The 13,216-nt window shown below is 31.1% G+C and overlaps 1 long non-coding RNA gene across 1 annotated transcript in view; it reads right to left on the bottom strand.

Moving 5' to 3' along the window:
- Window positions 1-12,945, bottom strand: part of LOC105141535 (uncharacterized) — a 15,568-nt gene extending 2,623 nt beyond the window's left edge. Inside the window, exons 1-2 of the long non-coding RNA XR_845406.1 lie at window positions 12,931-12,945; window positions 6,980-6,982 (exon numbers count right to left, since the gene is read on the bottom strand). This is a non-coding gene — a long non-coding RNA (uncharacterized LOC105141535). The remainder of the gene's footprint in view (window positions 1-6,979; window positions 6,983-12,930) is intronic.
- Between the last annotated feature and the right edge of the window lie 271 nt (window positions 12,946-13,216).

The raw sequence follows: 13,216 nt of genomic DNA, 5'->3' as shown, positions 1-13,216 counted from the left end.
ATATATATATATATATATAATCAGGTTAAATAATGTATCATTCATCCATTTAAAAGAAAAACGAATGCACTATCAAAAATTTGCTTAATACCAACAACATTACCGACAAAATACTTCTGTTAGTAATTTGCAGTCATAATTGCCGATTCCATATTTTTCGTCTGTAATTCCATCAGCATATTTCGATGCACTACTTCGGTCAATATATACCTATGAAATTACAGATGAAAAATTCAAAATTAAAAAAAAAAGATGATTCGCTAACATGAAAGTTTTTGCGGGTGATTTTACAGACAGGATAACTGAGGGATTCAAACCAACAGCTTCGTATAGTGACATGACCGATTCACTGTCAGAATAGCCAACAAAATCGTAGACCGAAGTAGTCTATTAGTGATTCCATCAGTAAAAGTTAATATATGACCACTCTACTGACTCTCTCCTCCCAATTTCTCCTTTTTTTTTCCCATCCCAACTCTCCCCTATTGCAAACAACCAGCCCCTCTAAAAAAAAAAATGTCCCTCTTCTCACTGTATGTCATATTTCTTTAAGTTTTGTGATTAAATCATTCGTGTTCTGATTTATCGGTGAATTTTATCATTTTTTGTAAGTAATTCTATTTTTTAACATTTCAACATTTAAATGTAGATTTTTTTTTTATTATATGTATTTTGTGAGTATATGTACATGCTTTATTATTATTTCTCAAACAAACTTGTATATTGTTTTTTATTATATGTATTTTTTGAGTATATGTACATGTTTTATTATTATTTCTCAAACAAACTTGTAGTATATGAATGTATAATTTTGTACTTGTTATGGTTTGTTTTAGATTTTGTAAAATTATATTTGTTTGTAAATTGTTGAAAATTTATTGAATTACTGAATTACATGTGTTATTTTAAAATAATTAATAACTTTTTTAATGGGCCCGTTTTAATTTTTATCAATGGTATTGCGAAGTTGTAACTTTTGTAAATTTATATGTATTAATTTGTATGGATGTTGATAATTGATAATAAATATTTAATATTTATGAAAAGTTGTAATTAGTTTGTTGGATAATTTCGAGGTAAACCAATATTTTTGCAAATTTATTTAATTAACATAGTTAATTAATACATGTTGTCATCATAATTTTATAAAGGTTCGATAGAAGTCACAAATAATTATTCATGTATATATCAAAATTCACCCCAAGAATTATGGAGGATGGATTATTGTAACGGGGTTCAGGGTTTTATTAATTTTGCAGCATCTACTCCCATAAATTTTGTTAGAGGTGGTATTAGGTCTCTATGTAAGAAGTGTCAAAATAAAAAGTATATGCATCCAGATGTTGTAATGATGCATCTTTTACACAAAAGGTTTATGGAGAATTATTGAAGTTGGTAACGGAGGAGTATTTATTCATAATAAAAGCACGAGAGAAAGGGTGGTTGAGTCAACTTTTACTGTTAGCAATGTGCATAAAATGACAAATGACAATACTAATCCTTACAGGAATATGATTATAGATGCAATGAGATTGAATCAAAACAATGCTAGTCAATCTCCAATCGTAAAAGAACCTAATGCAGATACAATTAGGTTTTTTGATTTGTTGAAAAATTTTGACGAACCATTATAGGATGGCTACACGAACCATAGTAAATTATCAGCCGTAACATATGTGTTTAACATTAAGTTAGATCACGGGTTGAGTGAGGCCAGACATGATAAAATTATTGAATGGGTGAGAAACATTTTACCTAAAGGGAATAGGCTGAAAGAGAACTTCTATGTTGCGAAGTCCATAATGAAACCCCTTGGTTTAGGATGCCAGAAAATTGACATGTGTCCTATCTTCTGTATGCTATATTACCTTAAAAAATACTGAGCTAAACGAGTGCATGACATGTGAGCATTCCCGTTACAAACCCAAAAAAGACTCTAGTGTTATATAAAAAACTTATATGCTTCTCAATCACGCCTAGACTGCAAAGATTATTCATATCACCAAGAACTGCTAAGCACATGATATGACACCAATCACATGATGCAGTTGATGGAGTGATGGTGGATGTTTCTGATGCAAAGCATAAAGACACTTTAACGGTGTGCATCATCTCTTTTCAGTTGAATCATGAAACGTGTGTTTTGGGTTGTATACAAATGGATTTAACCCATTTGAGTTATTTGCTGCTCCTTATTCTTGTTGGCCGGTCATACTCAAGGTTTATTATAACTTGCCACTGTAAATGTGTATGAGGTCGAAGTTCATATTTTTATCTACTGTCATACCCAGTCTGAGCAGCCCGGATCAGAATATAGATGTTTGTCTTCGACCATTGATTGATGAGTTGGTGCAATTCTGATCCTCTAGAGCTTTGACTTATGATATTTTGAGGAAATAGAATTTTGTTATGAAGGTGGCTTTGAGGTGGACTATCAATGATTTTCCAGCTTATGGAATGCTTTCTGGATGGAGAACGTATGGAAAACTAGTATGTTCATATTGCATGGAAAACAACAAGGCATTCACTCTAACAAATAGATGTAAAACTTCTTTTCTTGACTGTCATCGTTGTTTCTTGCCACCAAATCATAAGTATATAAGGAACAAAAAAGATTTTTGTGATGATAGAGTTGAAAAGGATGTTGCATCCCCGTGTCTTCCTAGTGAAGAATTGCATGATGTTGTATTAGAGTACGGTGATATTGTGTTTGGTCTTCAATCAAGTAAGCAAAAGTTTTCTGGTTTTGGTTTGATCAATAATTAGGTAAAGCAAAGTATCTTTTAGGAACTTCCTTATTGGAAGACCAATCTACTCCGCTATAACCTTGATGTCATGCATATTGAAAAGAACATGTTTGAGAACATTTTCAACACCGTCATGGATGTGAAGGGAAAGACAAGGGACAACATTAAGGCTAGATTAAATATAACTATGTTATGTTACCATAAAAATATGAAGTTAGTTTGTGATGGGTCACAGGTTGTAAATCCAAGATCAAGCTTCATGTTAGAGAAAAATGCACAACTACTAATCTATAAATGGCTTAAGAGTCTATATTTTTTTTTATGGATATGCCTCGAACATATCAAGGCTGGTTAATATAGAGGAATGCAGTTTATATAGAATGGAGAGTCATGACTGCCATATGTTTATGCAAACACTAATCCCATTAACTTTTCATCATTTGTTGCCAAAGGAGATATGAGATGCATTCATGGAGATCAGTCATTTCTTTAGAGATATATGTTCTAGCCAGTTAAATGTTGATCATATTGAGAGGCTTGAAATGAATATCATCGAGACACTATGCAAACTTGAGATGACATTCCCTCTGTCGTGGAGTCGCGAGCGTCGCGACGTCGTCTGACAACAACAAAGGCTTTTGTCATGCCTCCTATATGAGGTGTGGTGTGTTAAGAAGGATTTGTGAATTTAATCATAGAATTATGGTTAATGTTTAGAAGTCGCTACCTACTATTATGTTCACTAAGAATCTATAGTCTGTGAGAGTCTGGGTAAAGGATTGGTTGTGCAAGGGGAAGACGCATCACTCCCAGTGCACTCTACCTATAGTAAGCTGCACTGTTATTGGATTGTTCTTTTTCTAAGTCGGGTTTCTATTCGTTGGCTTTTTGTAAGGTTCAAGAAAAATCTCTCTTTATGAGAAAGTTTCTATCTTATTTGGTTAAATCCTAACCATTCTAAAATCTGAATTTTAACAACGCATTTATTTACACCTTGTATATTCAATATTTGAGGTGTACTTTATCGTATAATTTTAAACCCCATAAATATTAAATTGTTTGGACATGTTGGCCAAATCCTAATAGATAATCATAAACTTGTTATGATATTCAGTTTTGGATTTTTTTAAACATGAAAAAGATGTAATTTTTGTTTTTTTATGAACAATATATTTAAAAAAAATTTAGGATTTGGGCGTATGCATGAAAAAAATGTGTGTGTGTGTGTGTGTGTGAACTTGTATATTCAATATTTCAGGTGTACTTTATCGTATAATTTTAAACCCCATAAATATTAAATTTTTTTGACATGTTGGCCAAATCCTAATAGATAATCATAAACTTGTTATGATATTCAGTTTTGGATTTTTTTAAACATGAAAAAGATGTAATTTTTGTTTTTTTATGAACAATATATTTGAAAACAATTTAGGATTTGGGCGTATGCATGAAAACAATGTGTGTGTGTAAAGGGAAATTGATTTAACAAAATTTGAGATTTTTTTTAAAATGTTTTGAATTTTATTTTTGAAGTATTTCGGATAAAACCAAGTATTTTAATACCAAATTTGTATTTTAAAGTGTAAATATATAACTTGTTATTATAAAAAAAATTGTTAGAAAAATATATTTGAAAATTACAATTCTTTTTAAAGGATTTTTATTTTTTTATTTTTTTATTTTTTTATCCACTAGAACTGCGGGAAGACGAAGGCGAAGCAAGGGAAGTACCACTGGAACTACGGGAAGACGAAGGCGAAGCAAGGGAAGTAGACCACCTAGTGTGGTGGTGATGGCTGGCTGGCGAGGGAGGACGACTTGAAGCTAATGGTGGAAACGACGGTGGAGGTGGTTGCCCGAGTTGGTTGGAGTGGCTGCAGCTAGAAGAGGAAGAAGAGGAAGAAACAGAATAAATCTGCAGAGGGGAGAAAGAGGAGAGGAGAGAGACGCGATGGCTACTCTACCACTAGTAAATTGTCTGTTGCTGCAGGGGAAAGGTTTCTGTGGTAAAGTTAATGGTTGGAAGACAGGTGATGAGGGTGGTGATGGCTGAAGGCCACGATGGAGTGGGAAAGAAGTGAGAGGACCTATTGCAGAAAAGAAAAGGAGAAAAACAAAGGGGTGGCTGGTTTTTTGGTTGACTTTGAACCTGATTTTCCTCTCTCTCAGACCATGAAATCCACCTCTATTTATATGTAGTGAAAAGGGCAATCTTGTCTATATCAGGAAAAAATTTTAGCCCTTGATTCAGTTAGGAAGGATCCAAATTGTTAGTTCAAAGTAAGTATCCTGAGTTTTCAAATCCACAGAAAAAGGCTGTCTTAGGTGGTCTTTTTAGGTTGTCACTAGTGTTGATGTGTTGTCATTTAGCTTGAATGGATCACATCGGGTTATAGAGAAAGTGCAGATGATTATTTTCATGCAAGATTTGTTAAATTTGGTTGATGTTAGGTACATTAAATACAGCTGCAAAATAGGTAGCCAGATCAACTTTTTTCAGAAAAAAATGAAGAGAATCAATAGTGCTGAGTTCTGTTTTTGGCCAAAGTTCATTTCAGTCCTTCCTCTTTTAATTGCTTTCAATTGAACCCTAATTGACCCTAAACTTTTTTTATTTAATGCAATTAAGCCTTTAATTTTAATCAATTAACTAGGTAAAAATTAAATTTGATCTCTTAAAATTTCAATCATCTCAATTAAGCTCAAATTAGGCTCCCAAACTTATTTTTCACCAATTAAGCTCAAAATAAAATTAATTTGATCTATTTAAAGTATAATTAAGTCCTTGCACTTAATTAAATCCTTTAATTGCACCTAAATTAATTCTTAAACATAATTAAAATTTAATTTGGCTCATGATTAAATCAAATTAGCCTATTAAAATTTTTTATGCAAATAAGGTATAATTAAAATTCTTATGTCCTTTGACTTAATTTTTATGCAAATTCATCTAATGATCATTTAATTTGACCTTGAATTTGTATTTTTTCTTCATTTTTGGGCATAATAAGGTATAATTAGGCCTTGAATTTTATCTAAAATTACAGCTTAATTCCCCGATTTGCTTTCTCTATGTTGCCAACTTTTATTATTACTTTTTATTTTTATTTTGAAGAAAAAATGATTTTTGTGGAATAACCCAGAATTAGGTTATGACACCCTCCATTATTTTTTGACTCAATAGAGCATCTCCCCATACATCTACCATTCAAGACAAAAGTTAGAGGACCGGTTCAGTATAGATGGATATACCCATTCGAACAGTTAGATATTACAGTTGCAATGTAATTCACATATAAAAGTATTTTATTTGTTTTTCTTAATTGAAAATATTTGATTAGTCAATACAGGTATTTATTCAATCTCAATAAAAAAGTTAAGAATAAGATGCATGTTGAGGCTTCGATATGTGAGGCCTATATTGTTGAGGAGATTTCAATATTTATCTTGTACTTTTTTCGAACATTACCTGAGAACGAGAATCAATCGTGTTCCACGGCATGATGACGGTAACAAAGTGCCCTCTAGTGGGAATTTGTCAATATTCTCCAATCTTGGACAACCGATGATTAGTACTTAAAAGTATTTTTCTATCAAGGTGTTATATCATCATTTTCCGCTTAAAATATCAATAACTCTTTAACTAAAGTATGTTTTATAATAATAAGTCTGATACTATAAGATACCTTTAATTTATGGTAGATGTTCATTTTAAATGCAGGCCTATCATATAAATCAAAGGATTGATTGATGAATTCAACTACTGAAATTTAGAAGACAAAACGAGGATGAAGCTTAGAAAAGATATGCTGGTACAAGGATGAAGCTTAGAAAAGATATGCTGGTTTTGTCCAAATTGAAACACTGTTCGGTCATTGAGTCATATTTGGAGTTGTAGATCTTTGATTTAAGTTTGCTCTATATGGATGGAAAGCTAAGATATAGGCCTAAAACATTCATGGGAAGGTAAGATTGAATTTTGCTATTTGGAAGTCCAAATCTTAGCAATAGTAGAGATGTTTAAATCTGTCCTGCAACCCAGACATTGTTCAGTGTTCAGCCTATATCTCCAGTTCTAAAAGTCTAAATGACCTCAATTTTTTTTTTTTCTGAAAAGCTGGGATAATTTTTTAAAACTTTCATGATTTAAATCTATCAAAATTCTAATATTAGCAATGATGTTTTGTTCAGACAAGAGGATAAGGATTATCACCAAGTAAAGATATGGTCACCTACTCAATAATTAGTCAACAAATCAATAGTTTTTAATTTTAGCCTATAAAAAGAGGCATTTATCATGCATTTAGGCATCGTGGTTTCAGATCAAAATCATGTTCTTGTTGTCTCTTTATTATAATACTTAAGTTTTTCTTATATTAATCTATTGTTTATACTTCTTATTTTCCTTTCTTTGCTTAGTTTACTTTTATCTTATTTATATTTTTATCTTATTTATTTATGTTTCTCTTTTTCATTATGTTTAACTAAGTTTATCACGTCAAGGTGAAAAGGTTACATTAATGGTGTAAGAATAAGTACAGTATAAACTCAACATGAACCTTAATGTTTGATACTAAAATGTTTTGTAGTTGTTATCTTGTTCACTTTTAATACTTTGCTTGTTAAATAGTTAATTTAGATTTGTGTTGTATAATACTTGATACAACAAATAATTGGCATTTTCATAGCCCAACTATATTTATAACTGACACTTGTGCTATAAAAGGAACTTGAGTTGTTGTTAACATAAGTTATAATCATGAATACCTGATAACATTTACAAGTATTAACATTATTCAAATAAGATAACTAATGTAATCATGTTAACAATTTATAATTCGATTGGAACCTCCTTTGTGTGTGGTTTCTAGTTGAGTAATAAGAGTTTATACTTTACTTATTTGAATACAAGTAGTGGATCCTCTAACCTTGATAATTGTTTTTATTATTATTTAATCCTTTTATTAATATCACATATCAAAGCTCTCTTTGTTGTTGTTGTTGTTATTTATAATTTATATAGTTAACCTCCCTGTAATTTGATCCTAGTCCTGCCAGGTTATTTATTACTACTTATGCACTTGTGAGAACACATCAATCTTTTGGTCATGTCAACTCACACCTAAAAATACCTTAAGAGGAAGATATTTGTCGAAAATAGAGTTCAAACAAGCACATAATTAAGTTCTATTTAATTGTGATGAGGTGAGATCTTTTATTTAGTAAGTATATATATATGTACTACTAATTAAACATAGTTAATAATATACTATTTATATATTGCAATATCATACACTCATTATCACTTATAGACAACATCGATAATATTTGTTGTCCAATAACTCATAGCTAACTGAATCTTAAATCTTTCAATTACAAGATGAATAATTTGTCACATGGTTTAGAACACATGTAAATACTATCACAAACTCATTATCACTTGTAAAATTACTATATACATGTCATTCGAGATTCTCGTTTACTATTCATTGATGTATATTATGTATAAGGTTTATCAAATGGGAAGGAGTGCTGCTAAGTCATTGTCTTCACTAAGTTTGGGTCCTGAAAGAAAGGTTAAATGCTACAATGGGTATTTTATCAACAGATATGTGTTCTATAATGAAGAATATAGGTATGAAAGAAAGACATACACCAATGGTATTTGTGTTAAGAGATCGACTAGTAGTGAGGTATGAAAGAAAGACATACACCAATGGTGTTTGTGTTAAGAGATCGACTAGTAGTGAGTTAGAAGTTGACTACTATGGTAGATTAGAAGAGTCGTTGAACTGCAATATCATAGGAAACAAAATATAGTGTTTTTAATCAAATGTTATTGGTATGACACGAATGATAGAGAAATCAGAGTTGATCCACACTATGGTCTGATCAAAATCAACTTAAAATGATATCTTTGTTTTCACAAAGCAATATCAACAAGTTTGTTATACATACACTTTTTTTTTTAGAAAGGATCAATCAAGAGTTGATTAGTTATCCTTTAAAAAATGAAACCCAAGGGTCATGTTGAGGTTGTTTAGGATGAGAACGAAGACACAAGTGTGCGAGATAAAGTCTTTCAAGTTGTGAGTTGGTTGAACTATATCAAGTTGCTCCTTTGATTGACTTGGAAGAAAATTTAAATTTTCATGTTTTCAATGATAGTCTTGTTGATGTTGAAGTAGAGTTAAATGTTGTTTCGAACTCTAATAGATAAGCAAATGTTGATGAAGATGATGATATCCATATTAAAAATTCTGATGAAGGTAATGACTATTCAATTGAGGACGATGAAAAAGAAAATTCTGACTAACTATCATAATGAAGCTATGTGTAAAATATTTTTTCCATGTAATATATATTATAAATGATATATTTTGTAACATGAAATATTTATTTTATAAGCATGTATTGTTTAAGCATTGTTGTTATTGTTTTGTGCGATGTATATTTTATCATTTAAGTGTTTGCAAGAAGGTAAATAAGCAATACAAACATATCTTTCACGTACAATGCACTATCACTGACATCCATGCCGATGGCCTTATAGTGTGTCGGTATTTTATAGAGTTGAAAAATATTTACTAGAAATGCCATAATCACCAATGACTTATCGTGTCAACTACCTTCCACCGACATTTCACAGAGAGTTTAAAAAATATTATTGGAAATGCCACAATCATCGACGACATTGCGGACGGTTTCAATTCCATCCGTATTTCACAGTAGTGTTACTGGAAATGCCACAACCATCATCGATAACTTTGCGGACGGATTCTTGTCCATCGACATTTCTTAGTAGCCTCATTGGAAATGCCACAACCATCATGGACGACTTCACAGATGGAGTACTATCTGTCGACATTTCACAGCAGCTTTATTGGAAATGCGACAACCATCACCGATGACTTTGCAGATGGATTTCCATCCGTTGGCATTTCACAGTAGCCACACTAGAAATGTGACAACCATCACCGATGACTTTATGGATGGATTACAGTCCGTTGGCATTTCACAATAGCCATTTTATCACTAACAACATTGTGGATGAATTCCAATTCATCGGTATTTTATCGGCAGGTCACTATTACTGACAAAATCACTGACAGACAATGTGAATTTCAAAGGGAGGGGCATTAAATGCATATGTGATCGCATTAGTTGATCGATGAAATTACTAACAAACCGTGAAAAATATGAAGGGTAATTAAAATTTTTGGTGTGAAATTCAAAATTTACCAATGAATTTTTGAAACATCACTAACGGAATCAATTAAATTTACTATTATTTAATGGTCCATCAGTAAGTCTGTCAGTAAAATTTTGCTATAAATGTTAGTTCATTTTTCGTCTCTTCATTTCAGAGTTTCATTTTTTCCTTTCTTTTTCTTCAAGAGCTCTGTTTTTTTGGCTTGTAATCTTTAGTTCAATCTTCAGTAAATTAAAAGGTGTGCACTTCCTCTTCTTTATTTGCTTTAAGATTTTATTTTTTTATTTGTTCTTTGTTTTATCTATTGTTATTTTTTTTATTTAGTTCCATTAATTTTAATTTTTATTATTGAATTTAGCTTTTAATTAGTAATTGAATATATATGAATAAATTATTTGGTAATGTAATTAGATTCAAGTAATTTTTTCATTTGCTTCATTTTGAAGTTTTGTTTTTTCCTTTTATTTCCTTCAAGATTTTTGTGTTTTTTGCTTGTAATCTTTAATTCAATCTTCAACAAATTAAAAGGTATGCACTTCCTATTTTTCATTTGCTTTAAGATTTTATTTTTTATTTGTTCTTTGTTTTATCTATTGTTATTTTTGTTATGTATCTCCATTACTTTTAATTGTTATTGTTGAATTTAGCTTGTAATTAGTAATTGAATATATATGAATACATTTTTTGGCAATGAAATTAGAACTTTATTTGGCATGTATGTATATATTAAAATCCTTAGAACTTTACAAATTTTAGTTGTTCTTCGTTGAATTTATAATTGTGGTAGTCAAATAAAGATATAATTACCTCTTCAATGCTCCATGAAGTGGAGACATTGAAGATTAAAGTTTTAGATATTGTCCTTAAATTTCCAATCAAATATTAATTTGAATACTGTTTATGGAGTACTAAAAGACTTAGATATCCTAATAAACTCGTGACCTATATTATGAGATAAGAATAACCCAACAGAGAAAAATTAGAACTCTAGAACTTCTAGCATGAACCTTATTTTCAATTGGTTGTGGCTATTGTCAATATTTGTAGGTTTAAAAAGTTTAGGTAATCTCCAGTATATGGGAGGTGCTACCGAATTTTTTTTAACAATTGAATTTAATTATATAATTATTTGTATAAAATTATATAGATGCGTAGAATGAAATCAACAGCTCGCCGCTCATATATGGTCACAGTTAGTTCTTCTAAGAGCTAGGATGACATGTCTTAGATGTCAGTCAAGAAGAGGCACCTGCGTCGTTACCCGATGTTGCCTTTTCGAGCGCATTTCACAGTGCAAAGCCGGTGTGCATTCATAACAGAATCAATTCACCCGCAAGTACGAGGCACAGTGGAAAGATGATCTTTTAATGTAAGTTTGTTTTGGTTTTAGTTTTTTTTTAATTATCACATAATTTATGAACAACTAATTAATATTTCATTAATTTAATTTATTTTCAAGTTCACAAACATTGAGGCTGCTAGAGTAATATCATCGACGTTTAAATCATTGATGGAGATTGCATTATTTCAATAGAGTCAGGTATCCAGACATCTTGAATGGATACCTCAAATTGATGCATGGTTTGATAGATTTGAGGTTGATGTTAATTTCTAATTTCCAACTTATTTATAATAAATTATTAATATAATTGTAAATAAATTATCATTTTTAGTTAAAATTAATTATTTATACACAGAAAAACTTGGGAGAAGACATCAATCTTTTAGTCGTGTCAGTGCGTATGACACTATTGTGAGGAGGGTGTGGGAAAATCACACAGCAACTAGGTAACATCGAAAACAATACAAGATTTTTTTAAGAAAAAAATTTATGTTTCAAAATCTAATTTCTTACTATGAAAGTAGGTTGCATGATTTTTGGTATGAAACACATAAAATAAAATAAAAAAAGCAAAAGATAAGGATCTCCAAGGCTGGAATGACGTGGCTGTTTGAAGGGATTTCAATCCGCTATACATCCTAATAGATACATGGTCGTAATATCTTGAGCACATGATGTATGAGCGGTTCACATGATGCTCACAGCCCGGTTTTGGCAGCTGAAATGAGTCAATTCATGGCTTGATGACAACGCACACCAGCAGCTCCGATCCATTTGCTGCACATGTGAAACTGATGATAAGATTAATTTAAATGAAATATATTATTAAATAATTTGTTATTACTTAGTTAATTTTTTTTTCATTACAAGCTATGCTTTTTAGATGTGAGCTGAGCCCAATGAAATTGTTTGTTTATTACTTAGTTAATTTTTTTTCATTACAAGCTATGTTTTTTAGACGTGAGCTGAGCCCAATGAAATTGTTTGTTGAAACGCACGTGCGGAGTCAAGACTACCAAAAGAGGGCGCAACAGTTCATTAACAATCATGCTCAACACTTTGTGGTATGTTTGTACAGAGCGCAACAGTTCATTAACAATCATACTCAACACTTTGTGGTATGTTTGTTCCACCATTTTATTTTGTAGGTTATTATTTTTATTGAATTGAATATGATGATTTCTTTTCTCATTTTCAGGAGATCTATAATAGCCGATTAAGGGAGAGATACGGGGACGATCCTTTGACCCATCCAGATTTCAATCAGAATTTATGGAAGGAGCTAGGATCGTTCGGTGGACCTGATAAAAATCAGGTGCAAGGGCTTTCCAACACTATAGACGAGAACTTGCGGGCAACTCGTAGTGTCTCAACCGTTGGAAGCTCCGAATTAATATTGAGCACCTAATCTAAGGAGTTTGTAGTATTGCAGCAACACATGACTCAACTCACCAAAAAATATGAGCACTTATTGGCGACTTATGAACACACAACTTATCTCATTGAGAAAATCGAGCAACTCTCAGCGAATTATGAACAACTTCGCCAAATGATTATGAACATGGCATCATAGAATAGTGATACATGTGTGCCTCCATATAACAACTAGCCTCCTCCTCCAGCTCCACCATTATGTTAATTTAATATTTTTTTTAAACACATTTAATTTGTAATGAATATTATTTAACTTTATTTTTTTGTTTTTGATGTTTAATAAAAAGTTTATTTGCATAATTTATTTTTTTAATATTAATTTATTTAATTTTATATTATTTATTCTAAATAAGTTTTTAAAAAATATTTAAAAATAATCACTGGGGGATTTACCTACAGAATGGATTTACCTACAGAATGTATCCGTCGACATTTGACAGAGAGCGGGAAATGCCAATATCAACAATAAATTTACAGAAA

Source organism: Populus euphratica, unplaced genomic scaffold, assembly GCF_000495115.2.
Source record: "Populus euphratica unplaced genomic scaffold, PopEup_1.0 scaffold124.1, whole genome shotgun sequence".
NCBI lineage: Eukaryota > Viridiplantae > Streptophyta > Magnoliopsida > Malpighiales > Salicaceae > Populus > Populus euphratica.
Note: the sequence above shows the minus strand (reverse complement) of the source record. Positions and strands in the feature narration are given on the sequence as shown.